General features: G+C 39.3%; 2 long non-coding RNA genes across 2 annotated transcripts; both read right to left on the bottom strand.

Moving 5' to 3' along the window:
• Nucleotides 1-859: 859 nt before the first annotated feature.
• On the bottom strand, nt 860-1,827 carry LOC136222348 (uncharacterized). Its single transcript, XR_010685605.1, has 3 exons — nt 1,760-1,827; nt 1,338-1,422; nt 860-921 (listed from the first exon to the last, which is right to left on the bottom strand). It is a non-coding gene; the product is annotated as an uncharacterized lncRNA (long non-coding RNA).
• A 578-nt stretch (nt 1,828-2,405) lies between these two features.
• LOC136222186 (uncharacterized) lies at nt 2,406-3,913 on the bottom strand. Its single transcript, XR_010685526.1, has 4 exons — nt 3,639-3,913; nt 3,401-3,457; nt 2,817-2,932; nt 2,406-2,481 (listed from the first exon to the last, which is right to left on the bottom strand). It is a non-coding gene; the product is annotated as an uncharacterized lncRNA (long non-coding RNA).
• Between the last annotated feature and the right edge of the window lie 9,106 nt (nt 3,914-13,019).

The following is a 13,019-nucleotide window of genomic DNA, read 5'->3' as shown; positions in this document are numbered from 1 at the left end:
ATAAGAATAGCTCAAGACAGAGATTAGGAAAGCATCATGAATCAAATAAGCCTTAATTGGTTAAAGAAAAAATCAAAACCATTTCAATGGGTTGTATGAGCTTTGTAAGAGATAATATATTATCCATGCTCAAGATTCCATAAATAAGCAGCAAAATGCAAAAAAAGGAAATAGAAAAGTGACAAGAAAAAAAAGTATGAGCATCATTCATATGGAGCAAAACTCTAAAAGTACAATAATAATTATGTTTTAGCAGGCCAAATTTTGAATTCTAAAGCTCTGTGTAACCTATTCTTTCTAATACAATTGCTAGATACATGATCATTTGACCATGAATTGCAGTTCAATTCATTATGGCCTATAGAAAGTGAGCAATACCAGATTGAATTCTTATATCTAATCATATATTATGCCCATTTCACCAATTATATAGATAGATGTCCTTAAATTTCATACTCTTCTCCTTCTCACAAACACAGTATTCTCCTAATTAATAGTATCTAAATTTAATAACTTATAAAATATTTGTCCCATATCAGTTCAAATATCTATTAAGACATACCTAGGACAGTTTTCGGGCTCGTTTCCATGTTCATAGAAATAACATGATCTTCATATTATGATTGTTCTCCTTGGGTATTATGATTTAACCAAAATGAAAAAAAACTTGCTCCTCAATGAGATCTTGATTAACTATATTATACCTATTAGAGCAACATAAATATCAAACTCCCTATAGAGTTGCACTAATAAAATATTGAAAATTCAATAAGAATTGTTTTATTTTACAGAAGCAAATTAATCAACTTTGTAACTGATATGAACTTAACAAACTGGATCAACATTCTTGGAACCGAAGATACCATCAAACTTGGCAGCTAGAAAGGTAAGGCCTGGCTCTTTTGTTGCCTCAATAAAACTCTAAATACTAAAAGAATTTTTTAACCACAATGCTCAATTAAACAAGGGATAAGGTACCAAAATAGGTCTGTAGTTTTTGGAGAAGTATCAATTTAGGCTCCAAAGTACAAAATAGTACAAATATAGGCTTAACGTTAAAAAAAAGTATCAATTTAGGCCTTGAGAACGAATTGGACACGTCATTCCTATTACTCCGTTAAGTTTTGATTTCTCCCTCCACATATAATGGACAAAACTTAATGGAGTAATATCAACGTCGTGTCTCGTTCCATTATCGAGGTCTAAATTAGTACGTTTTTTAAACTTTAAACCTGCTATTTTGTATGTGGAGCCTAAATTAATACTTCTCTAAGAACATAGGGATATTTTTGTACCTCTTGAAACAACTGAAATAGTTCCTTAGCCAAAAAAAATACCTCATTCTTGACTCCAATTTTTATATTATCCTTGCCAAAGATCCATAAATTGAACCAATTCCATGTGTTTTTTCAGAAGAGGTACCTGCACCAACAATGATTAACAACCAAATCTTAGGAAAACTTCTACTCAGTGGCGACGAATAATTTTGATTCATTAAGACAACCAATTATCAACCCAATGTTCTAATTACTATGATTTTGATTCATTAAAACAACCAATTATCTCTTCTTTTCTTTAAAATGTCTAAAATTTCACAAGTTTCACCAAATATATCCACTAAGATCTATGCTCCATTTTCACATATTTAAATATATGTTCAAAGAATATAGCAGCAACACTTTTGTTCCTTCAAAATTAAATAACTAAATTACTTTGCCAAAAGAGAGAAATTAAGAAAAAAAAAGTAATAATTTATCACCTAATTTGAAAACCATGCAGGAAAAAACTTGTCAATAATGGACTGATATTTTGTCAATTTTCTTTGAGCTATACAGCCGATGAAGCATAACTACTGCTCCTATTGGAAGAATAGAACCCAAGGTTGCACCTGTACACAAAAGAAACATAATTGATTCTCTTTACTTCCTTTGCTTGACCATATATTAAAACAATGGAGACAATTTCATGAACAAAATATAGATCAGAACACTAACATGTTGCTATTAGCTTGATTGATGCCATTGCAAAATATGAAGTTGTTTAGTTAATTCTTTAGTCAAGTTCAAAGACACAATTGTATTATCTTCCATAGTTATTAAGGTGCGCCTAAGGAGCCCCTTCGGCACATGGTGTAGCAGGCGCAGGCCTTAGCACCATGACACCCCCATGGCATGGTGCCAGCCTGATGCGCCATTTTGCGCCAAGGGACAGTTGCCAAAGGCTCGCCTTGGTGACATAGGGGCAGTTTTATAGGCTTTTTTACCGTTACTTATCTGGTACAAGTGTTTTGAAGGGTCCCAAATGAGAAAAAAAATAAATATTAAAAAGGAAGAGAAAGATTATACGTTTGAATTACTTAGAAGAGGAAGTAACATAGTTTTATTATTTATCTCTTAGAGAAAAATTGTACCTCTTTATGACCTATATGATGTATTTCTCATCCATAGATGCGGCAACAGAAATAACTCTTTCGCTCGGTACCTGGAACACATTTGGATCAGATTTTTCCCATTTTGCAATTGCAAGAACATCAAGAACTAAGAACTTCTACCATTAATTAAAGAGGCACATACTAATCTCTACATTATCTATAACATTCTGTGGAGGATAAAAAAAAAGGAAGAAGAGTCATTTTATTACTTCTTCAACAATAGGATCAATTTAATAATCAAAATGTATAAAAACTTCCTAGCATCAACAAACAAGGAGGAAGATGGAATTTCAAAAATTCCATTTGCTTTCCTTCACAAACCATAATAAACAAAATAAATAATAAAAACGAAGTAAAAATAATAAATAAATGCAAAATTACATACCCAAAAGCGATTTCTTTAGAGGCGTCCTGGATTCGACTCTCTCCTTTCCAGAAAAGGATAGTCCTCCATTGGTGTCTTCAGAATCCATCATTCATGGATATTTTTAACACTTTATCCTATGTATAACAAAAATGATAGGTAATTAAGTGATTTGAGAGAAGCCAAAGAAACACAATATCAAGCAGAACAGAAGAATTATGTCCTATACAAGGATTTGGAGATTCTCCAGACACAAATTCACAAACTCTAACAATTGGGACAGTGCTGTCATTCCATAATGTCTCGAAATTCAGGACAACTTGAACATAATATAACCATGCTCAAATTAAAAAAAGTGTTCAAAAACTAATACATACATACTACTAAAACAAAAATTGGCCATTGGCACAGAAAAAAAGTTACCGCTGTTGCAAAATTTCAGTGGCAGGGCAAAACTAAATGATGTATTTCTAAACATATTTAGAATTTACAAGCAAGCTTAGAGAAAAAATTAATTCACTTAAGAAGCACCATTTTTTAACTTCAAGTACTGATGTTACTGGGAATGCAAATCTGATAGAACCAGATGGAAGAACAGAACACACCTGTGTTTAGCATGGAAAACCCATTCGGTTTTAGATCTTTTGTTGTTACTTAGTAACCTGAAAACTACCAAAATTAGCCATAATGCGAGTTTCAAAATAGCAGGAACATCGCCAATAAAACATAAATATTAAAAATGAAAAGGCACAGGTATGATAAATTAAAACTGCAATATAAACAAACCAAGTAAACACAACTAAATTATCCAGATAATTTGATTAGGGTTTGAAGATGACAAACCTCAAATTGAGAATTAGGGGTAGAGATTCTTATTGCTTTAACTCAACTCCATTAGCAATCCTCCTGAACATCAGAGTCTAACAAACTCTAACAAATTCAATGTGAACAAATCGAATACAGAGATCTTCTGAACATAGCTCCTTCAGGATCGAGCAAAAGAAAATAGTGCGCAATCACCGCAAATAAGAAGACAGAAAGAAAAAGAGATACGATGTTGTGTGATTTTGTGTGTGGTGGTTTGTGGTGGCCGAAAATTGATGGGGAGCGGTGCTGAAGAGAGAACAAAGAAAGAATAACCTTGGAAGTTCAAGAGATCTGGCATGGAGAAGTTTATCAAAAAGTAAATGGAAAAAGAAACCTAAATTAAAATTTGTTCCCGCCACATCGAATTTTTTTTAATATGATTTTTTATTGTAAACAAACTATTACGTTGAAATTAGGTGGATTTTCTTACCACAAATAAGTTACCCAATAAGTTTTATGCCACGAGTAAAAAAAAATTGTGGCATAAATAGATTTAATCATAAAAAATAATTACCGTGGCAAAATTCGTGGAGAAAGTATACATTTGCTACGGGAAAAAAATACTCGTGGCATAAAAATATTAAGAAATCATAAGTTTGTAGTTCAATCTATTTTTCCCGTGGCTAAACGAAAATATGCCACGGATTTTGAATTCACGTGGCATGATTCGTGGCGCAAGTGATGATTTGTTGTAGTGCATCCAAGTCCTAAGAGACGGCTTTGAGTCCGGTTAGCTAGTTCCGAGGGTGGATTCTTCCCTTTTCACTTGCTAATTAGCTTGAACTCATCCTATGTACTAGGCTTGGTTGTAATTCATATTTACACTCTCCATATTTATAATTTATGATTCATAATCTTCTTTTCTATATATGTGTTGATGTTTATTACTTGTTTTGATATTCATGATTGATTATTGTGTAGGAGAACGCGATTTCCGACGCCATTCGGGTTATCTTTAGGGATTCATATAGGTGTTGCCTTACCGGAAGTGACAAACCGAAAACCGTAGGAATTGACAAGCCACGAAACTTATGGGCCCTAATTTCTGGTCCCAAGCATTAGACACGCCTTGACTAAGAACCACGTAGTCTAAGTACTTCACGGGTCGGTTACACTACACATAGTCGTCTTTGCAAGAGCAAATCATCAACCGTATAAACATTAGAAGTCGTTATTTGTCATAGTTATAACTTATCGCATCCATATCACTTCATAGAGTTTTGTTATATAAATTCGCCTCACCCGTAGTTAGGAGTAGTTTGTAGTTGGTCCCCATATCAACCTCAAAGTATGCACCGCTTAAATAACGTATAAAACCAAGTCGTTTAATACTTGCAGTTATAAATCTCGTGGATTCGATACTCGGTCTTAACCGGATTATTACTTGATACGACGGGGTACACTTGCCCCTAAGCAGTGACGTCTAGTAAAGATAGAGCATTTAGAAAGATCACATCCATAGTCATAACGCACTTATCGTAATACACATTTTGTCGTAGAAAACACTACGCTAGACGGAACTAGCCATCAAGTTTTTGGCACCGTTGCCGGGGATTTATAACATCTTGCGATATTAGACAAAAACGTTTTATTGTTAGGTTTAAGCATTCTTTTTGTATAAATTGTTTATATATACTTTTACTAACATGATTCTTTCTTGTTGATATTGTGTTTTATTTTATTCTTTTTATGCATACCCGATCTCGGAGTGATTCTCTCGTTCCTATTGATCTTGAGATTGAACGTACTCTTTGTAGGATTCGAAGAGAGAAAATGGCAAACCCCAACGCCGAGGTCAACCAGCCTGAAGGAAACCAAAGGCCGCATGAGAACAACATCCGCGGGGGCAACGACACTCGTTCGATGATGGAGATCCTTGCTCCGCATCGTCCCCAAAACCGTAACGGGATTGTCGCCCCCACAATACCGGCCAACACGTACGAGATAAAGACCGGCATGATCCAGTTGATACAACAATGCGGTCAATTCGGAGGGGAACTCCATGAGAACCCCAACGAACATCTCGACAAGTTCCTTATGTGTGCCGACACCTCTCGGTAAAATGGTGTTCCCGTTGAGGCTGTGAGACTAAAGTTGTTTCCTTTTTCTTTAACAGGACAGGCGTTGGAATGGCTACACTCGTTGGAGGCGAGATCCATCACGTCATGGGAGGAGCTCGAGAAGGAGTTCCTTTCCTACTATTTCCCACCGTCCAAAACGGTCAAGTTACAGACTGATATCACGTCTTTTAGGCAACTGGAATGCGAGGCCCTTCATGCGGCTTGGGCTAGGTTCCGGAAGTTGCTCCGAAACTGCCCCCACCATGACATCCCAAAGCACGACTTGGTAAGCACCTTTTACCACGGTTTAACCCCCACTAATCGTGCGACTGTTGATTCCATTGTGGGTGGGGATCTATTTCGGAAGTCAACAAGCGAGGCCTACGAGCTCATTCACGAGCTCGCAAGAAAAAGCGTGCAGTGGCAAGAGGATCGGCTTGCCGGACCGTCGCGACACCAAATGTTCGCTGTGGAGAAAGAGGCTCCGAAAAGTTCCATAGCAGAGATGAATAAGAAACTTGACTCGTTAATTGCCCAGCTAAGCCTCAACAAAAGTGCACAGGTCCTGATGTGCAATCACTATGGTGGAGACCACGACGGACTCAATTGCCAAGCCGGTAGCCCTTTCGCCGGCGACATCGAGAGTGTAAGTTATGTAGGAGGCAATCTAAGGTATAATCCTAATCCGAACTCCTATCACTACCACAATAATAATAACAGCGGTTGGCGGCCTCGGTACCAACACCCGAACTTGTCATATGGGAATAATAATAACGTGTTGAGGCCCCCATCCGGCTTTGAGCAAGAATATCGGGAAAACGAGCTCGGGCAATCACAAACCATGCCCGGTAATCGGAACGCTCCACCTCCCGACAATGTACATGGCCAATCGGTCACGTCTTTATTGAAGGATATATTAACCCGTCTTTCCGATAGCGAGGTGTTTTGCAGGGATCTTAGCCGCCAGGTAGCCCATCTGAACCGTCAGCAGAAAGAAAGGCCACTAGGAACCCTCCCGACAAACACCGAACAAAATCCGCGGGGCAAAAATCGGGAATCATGACAGGCGATAACGCTCATGAATAGTGGAAGTTCGGACCCGTCAAGTTCCAACTCGGACAACCTACATTAAGCCGCCGCACGAGAAAGTCGAGCTACTTCGACTCTAAATGTAGCATTGGTTTGAATTTCTCGAACCTCTTATTTATATGTATTATAAACTTGTTTTGTTTGATTTTATTTTGGCTTTTATTTTCATTCTATTTTCTTTTTTATTTTTTTATTTCTATCTGTATTTGTATTTTTATTTTTATTTTTATTTTTCATAAATTAAAAGAAAATCAAATCCCAGTGATAATCCAAAAATTCTTAAACACGCGGGACGTACAACCCAGTACGCCCCACGAAATTAAAGACACGTTACGCGGGACGCCCCTCCTACCAAGCCCCGCGTACGCTTTAGCATTTAATAAACGCCACGTGGGAGGACACGCGGGACGTGCCCCAGGGCACGCCTCGCGTATCCTCGGGGAGTTGTGAATCACAACTCCCCATGGCAGCTTTTTCTCCTAACTTCCCATCACTCCTCTTCCCCATACTCCTTTCCCACTTCCAGACTCCACCTCCTCTTCCATCCAATCAACCTCCATCTTTTCAAAATTCAAACCTTCAACTTCCCTCCACAATAAATTTTGTATTAACTACCCCCTTAATTACAATTTAATAACACACAAATATTAAAAAGAATTAATAAATAAACATAAAAATCATAAAATCAATTAAAAACTCATTAAACCATAAAATTAAAAAATCAGAAAATTGCTCAAAAAAAACTGAAAAAAATCCTTTGACTTCCTCCTCTTACGCGGGGCGTATCCCCATGTACACCCCGCGTCTCCACCCCTTTTTCCATCAAAAAGGGGCAGGAGGCATGATACGCGAGGCATGCCTCCTTTCACGCCCCGCGTACCATGCCATTTTTGCGTTAATAACGATCAGGGGGAAGGATACGCGTGGCGTGGCCCCTTCACGCCCCGCGTGCCCCTCTGGGAATCCGAGTTTTACTTGGATTCCCCACTTCTCCCATATATAAACCCCTCCTTTTCTCCTCCTTCTTCCTCACAACTCCCTCAACCTTCTCACAACCTTCCTCCACACTCTCTCAACCCCTCACATCACACTATGGTTAGGCGAAAGCAAACCGCCGACATGCATCCCCCACGGTCCACTCGGGCCCGGTCTTCCCGTTCCGCATAAAACCGACAATCACCTCCACCTCCCGAACGGGAGGGAACTCCACCACTCACCCGCCAATACCGGGCCCCTTTTCATCTCCTAACCGAGGAGGAGGCCCAAAGGTATGAAGATCTTTGCGCTGCCATGGTCAAGGAGCTTCCATACATTTCGGATAGCATGCTTGATCACTATGATCTCGGCACTCCCTTCGAAGCTCGCCTCCGCACCCTCGGTTGGTACGATCTCTATTCTACGCATCGGCGGGTGTACCCGTCACTAGTGGTGGAGTTCTACACCACTCTCACCTCCAACAACGTCCCCGGAGCCGCCCTCTTCAACTTCCGCCTTCATAACTGTCCCTTCTCCATTGACACTCAGTGGCTCCAACACCATTTCACTTACCAAGCGGAGGGAGGCATATCCCATTGGCCCTTTGGCATTTCCGCTCATGAATTTTGCACCTCCATCACCAGGTCCGAGGATTACGATATTTCCAACCTCCGCCCATCTCTCATCCGCGACACTATCCTCCAACTTCTCCACCGCTTCATCTCATTCTACTTCTCGGGGAAGTCCGAGTCCACTAAGGTCAACAAGCATGAGCTGTTGGCCCTCTATTGTTGTGCCAATGGGCTCACTTATGACCTCGCCTACCATGTGGCCGCTCACCTCCACTCCACGCCTATCCAGAAGCGGGCCAAGCTCGGGTTTGGCCACCTCGTCACCATCTTTGCCCTCGCCGCTCTCGGTGAAGCTGCTCTTGATCGCCTCCCGAGTCTTTTGCCTCGGCCCGTGGAAAAGAACGCCTTTAAGTCTCTTAAGCGTCCAACTTCGGCCCCGGTGAAACTTCGGGGGCGGCCCACTCCAATGAGGAAGGTGACTCGGACTCGAGCATGGGCCTCAATTTTAGTCCTCCACCCCTCCACGACTTCAACTCTCTTTATGCTCGGTTGGATATTTTGGAGGATAACCAACGTCGTGATCGGGCCCATTTTGACTCCCGCTTTGACACCATTGAGCCGCAACAACGAGAGGATCGGGTCCATCTCGATGCTCTCTTTGATGCCCTCACCAACTCCTTCACCTCCTATTTCAACCTCCACGGCAATCCTCCTCCGCCTCAACCATAGTCTCCATTTCTTTTTGTGTTTTATGTTTTCTTTACTTTTTCGTTTTATTTTCGATGTTTCCGTAGTTAGTTTTGTTATCTTTTTTGTTTTTCTTGTACTTCCCTTTTTATTTTTAATATATTTCTAACTTTTTGTGTTTCATGTTATGTCGTTTTATTTTCGTAATCATTTTATCTTTAATATGTTTTTAATTTTGCACCAACAATAAAATTCACACAGGGCGTACCTCCTTGTACGCCCCGCATAATCCTCCTTTTTCTTGCATAGAATGCTCAGAAACTCGAACACGCGGGGCGCCCCTCTTACTGCGCCCCGCGTATTTAAGTCTCTGCTCAATAAAAGCTCAAAACGTACCTCCTACGCGGGGCGCCCCCTAGGGCACGCCTCGCGTAGGACCAAACTTTAAAGGGCCTAATTTTTCATTTCATATTTATTTTTGTTTTTGTTTTTCTCTTCTTTTGCGACGTCCTTGGAATATACGTCATTTTAATAACGCGGAAGGCCGTGCAACCCCGCACTTTCAGTTTGTTTTGCACTAACAAAAACAAAAATAAATAAAAATCAAATTAACAACAAAATAATTAAACTAATTTATTGATTCTTTAAATTTTTCCGACACACTACCTCCCTCGGAAATAAAATAAAAGTTCTGTTATTTGTCCTTAGAATGAAAAGACGGAACACAAAGGATCGGTTTTAATAAGAAATTTTAGTCTTAATTTTGAAGTTCTAGAATTTATGCAAAGTCTAGGTTTATACTAAACAAAAGCATCGAGTCCTAACCCACATGTCATGTCCATAATGAAATTCAAAACGGAAATAAAAACGGGATGTTTGAAAGTTTAGCGAAGACTTGATAGTACACAATTTAAACCCGAAATTTTGTGAGGTAATTTTGAGCCTAAAGGAGTTCGTACGAGAACCCTATTTCTTTCACAATTTTTCGAGAGCTTTGACTTCACTCGACTCATAGAGTTTGCGCCTAATACCGGGTTAAGTACACCTATTTTGGTTAAAATGACAATAGATGATAAAACGAACCCACTTAGTCTAATTCGTTGCTTAATTTATTTTTTCTCGTTTTTATCAACCTCTAGGAAACCCCCTTGAGCCTACTAACCGACTTTTCTTGTCAACACCCTTTTAACAATTAACCCTCTTTTTCCTCTTGTTTAAATACCAACAAAATCAATTTGCACCCGAAATAAGTCAAGGCCTTAATAAGTGAACACCACAAGCTCTCGAGATCGTTTTTGTGCCGCTCTCAAAACAAAAAGAAAAATAAGAATACAATAAAAGAATAAAAAGGCATTCTCAAGCTCCATCCGAGCAATTTCGAGTTATATTTCACAAACTTACCAAGGCCAAAGAAATAAAATACGGTGCAATCATCAAAATGGTATTTGAACTCGAGTTTTCAAAAATTAACCACTAAAAAGCCACCCACATTACAACCCCCCTCCGGGTTCATTTTTTAATATTGTCTAAACCATAACATATGAGGAAAAACCCGGATGAAAATGCAAACTCAAAGTGATCTCGGGTAAGTGCAAAGAAGAGTGCTAAAACACCGACCCACCAAAGTTTGAGCGTAAGAGTGAAATCCCTTGGTGAGGTACTATCGGGTTCTCAAAATATAATCAACCCCCGTTAATATTGCCTATTAATTTTGATCATGGAGATTTCAAATAAGTTTTGGTCACTCGATTGTTTGCGTGGGTATTTGCCGAAAACTTTGCATAAAACTTTAACTTTGAAATCACGCACTTGGTAAAACCGACCGACGGTTTTTTTCTTAATAATCTCAATCCCTAGTCTTTCGATTTCTTTTACTTGAGGACAAGTAAAACTTTAAAGTCCGAGGAGGTTTGATAGGGGTATTTTACCCCTATCTTTTAACGTGATTTATGGGTTAATTTTAGAAGAAATAAATAAGTTTAATTACAAAAATAGAGTGTTTTAATAAAATAATGGAATAAAAATAAATTCCGCGCTTTCAGTTAATTTTCCTTGTTTTTGAGTAATTTAGGAAATAAAAACGTCAAGCTAACTCGGCTCTTGAGATTTGTATTTCAGGTACGAGCAAGGAGTGAAAATCCACTCAATAGGTGAGGCGCCTCATCCCTTACGCGGGGCGTGAAACATGGAGTCAGAAATAATTGCCCTATCCACAGGCACCATGCGGAATCTAGTCAGCATACGCGAGGCATATGCCAACCTACGCGAGGCGTATGACACATGTCAGAAATGATTAGCCTAATCCTGAAAGTCAGACTGCATGGTCTCCCTGGGTCAACTATCCCTACGCGGGGCGTACTACCTTACACGCGGGGCGTGTAAGGGAATTCTTCAACATAAAAGTTCAGAGACTCATTTACGCAGGGCGTGCCTCAAGCTACGCACGGCGTAAAAGGACCAAATCAAGCAATAAAGAGTCAGAGTCTCAAACACGCAAGGCGCATTCCATTCTACACGGGGCGTGTTTGAGACAACAAAATCTGGAATTGGTCCACATGCAGGAGATTTCTGACGGAATGGGCACACACACGCAGGGCGTACACCACCATACGCGGGGCATATTATGGGATTTCTGCACAAAATTATGTTCCTCCATGCTTGCACCTTTTGGAATTACAATCTTGCCCCTAGCTTGATCTATAAATAAGAGTGACTAGCACTCATTTAGAGAGCTGAGACCATATACATTAGACACCTTACATCTTGTAATTCCTGTTTGTAGTTTTAGATTTTATTTTTAGGCTTTATATAGCCAAACTCTTCCATCTTGAGAGCTTGTTCGTTGATTCCGGAATTCCATCCATGTCCCGCTCCATTTCCGTGCACCAAGCTCGAAAGCTCCACCATCCAAGTCCTAAGAGACGGCTTTGAGTCCGGTTAGCTAGTTCCGAGGGTGGATTCTTCTCTTTTCACTTGCTAATTAGCTTGAACTCATCCTATGTACTAGGCTTGGTTGTAATTCATATTTACATTCTCCATATTTATAATTTATGATTCATAATCTTCTTTTCTATATATGTCTTGATGTTTATTACTTGTTTTGATATTCATAATTGATTATTATGTAGGAGAACGCGATTTCCGACGCCATTCGGGTTATCTTTAGGGATTCATATAGGTGTTGCCTTACCGGAAGTGACAAACCGGAAACCGTAGGAATTGACAAGCCATAGAACTTACGGGCCCTAATTTCTGGTCCCAAGCATTAGACACGCCTTGACTAGGAACCACGTAGTCTAAGTACTTCACGGATCGGTTACACTACACATAGTCATCTTTGCAAGAGCAAATCATCAACCGTATAAACATTAGAAGTCGTTATTTATCATAGTTATAGCTTATCGCATCCATATCACTTCATAGAGTTTTGTTATATAAATTAGCCTCACCCGTAGTTAGGAGTAGTTTGTAGTTGGTCCTCATATCAACCTCAAAGTATTCACCGCTTAAATAACGTATAAAACCGAGTCGTTTAATACTTGCAGTTATAAATCCCGTGGATTCGATACCCGATCTTAACTGGATTATTACTTGATACGATGGGGTACACTTGCCCCTAAGCAGTGACGTCTAGTAAAGATAGAGCATTTAGAAAGATCACATCCATAGTCATAACGCACTTATCGTAATACACATTTTGTCGTAGAAAACACTACGCTAAACGGAACTAGCCATCAGTGAGACATCTCCAAAATTTAGGAGGACATTTAGTCTTTTTGCGCCCAATTCAGGCTTGATGTATTCAACCTTTTACTAATTAACCAAAAGTGTAGTGAATTTTTATGGGTAAATTTCAAATAAAACCCCTATGGTTTCATTAATTTTCAGATAAATGACTGTGGTTTACTTTTTGTCAAAACAATGATTGAGGTTTCGCACTTTTAATAAAACAATGACCTTTTGAATTAATGCTA

The sequence above is a fragment of the Euphorbia lathyris genome, chromosome 3, assembly GCF_963576675.1.
Source record: "Euphorbia lathyris chromosome 3, ddEupLath1.1, whole genome shotgun sequence".
Taxonomy (NCBI): Eukaryota; Viridiplantae; Streptophyta; class Magnoliopsida; order Malpighiales; family Euphorbiaceae; genus Euphorbia; species Euphorbia lathyris.
The sequence above is the reverse complement of the archived record's forward strand: the minus strand, read 5'-3'. Positions and strand labels throughout refer to the sequence as shown.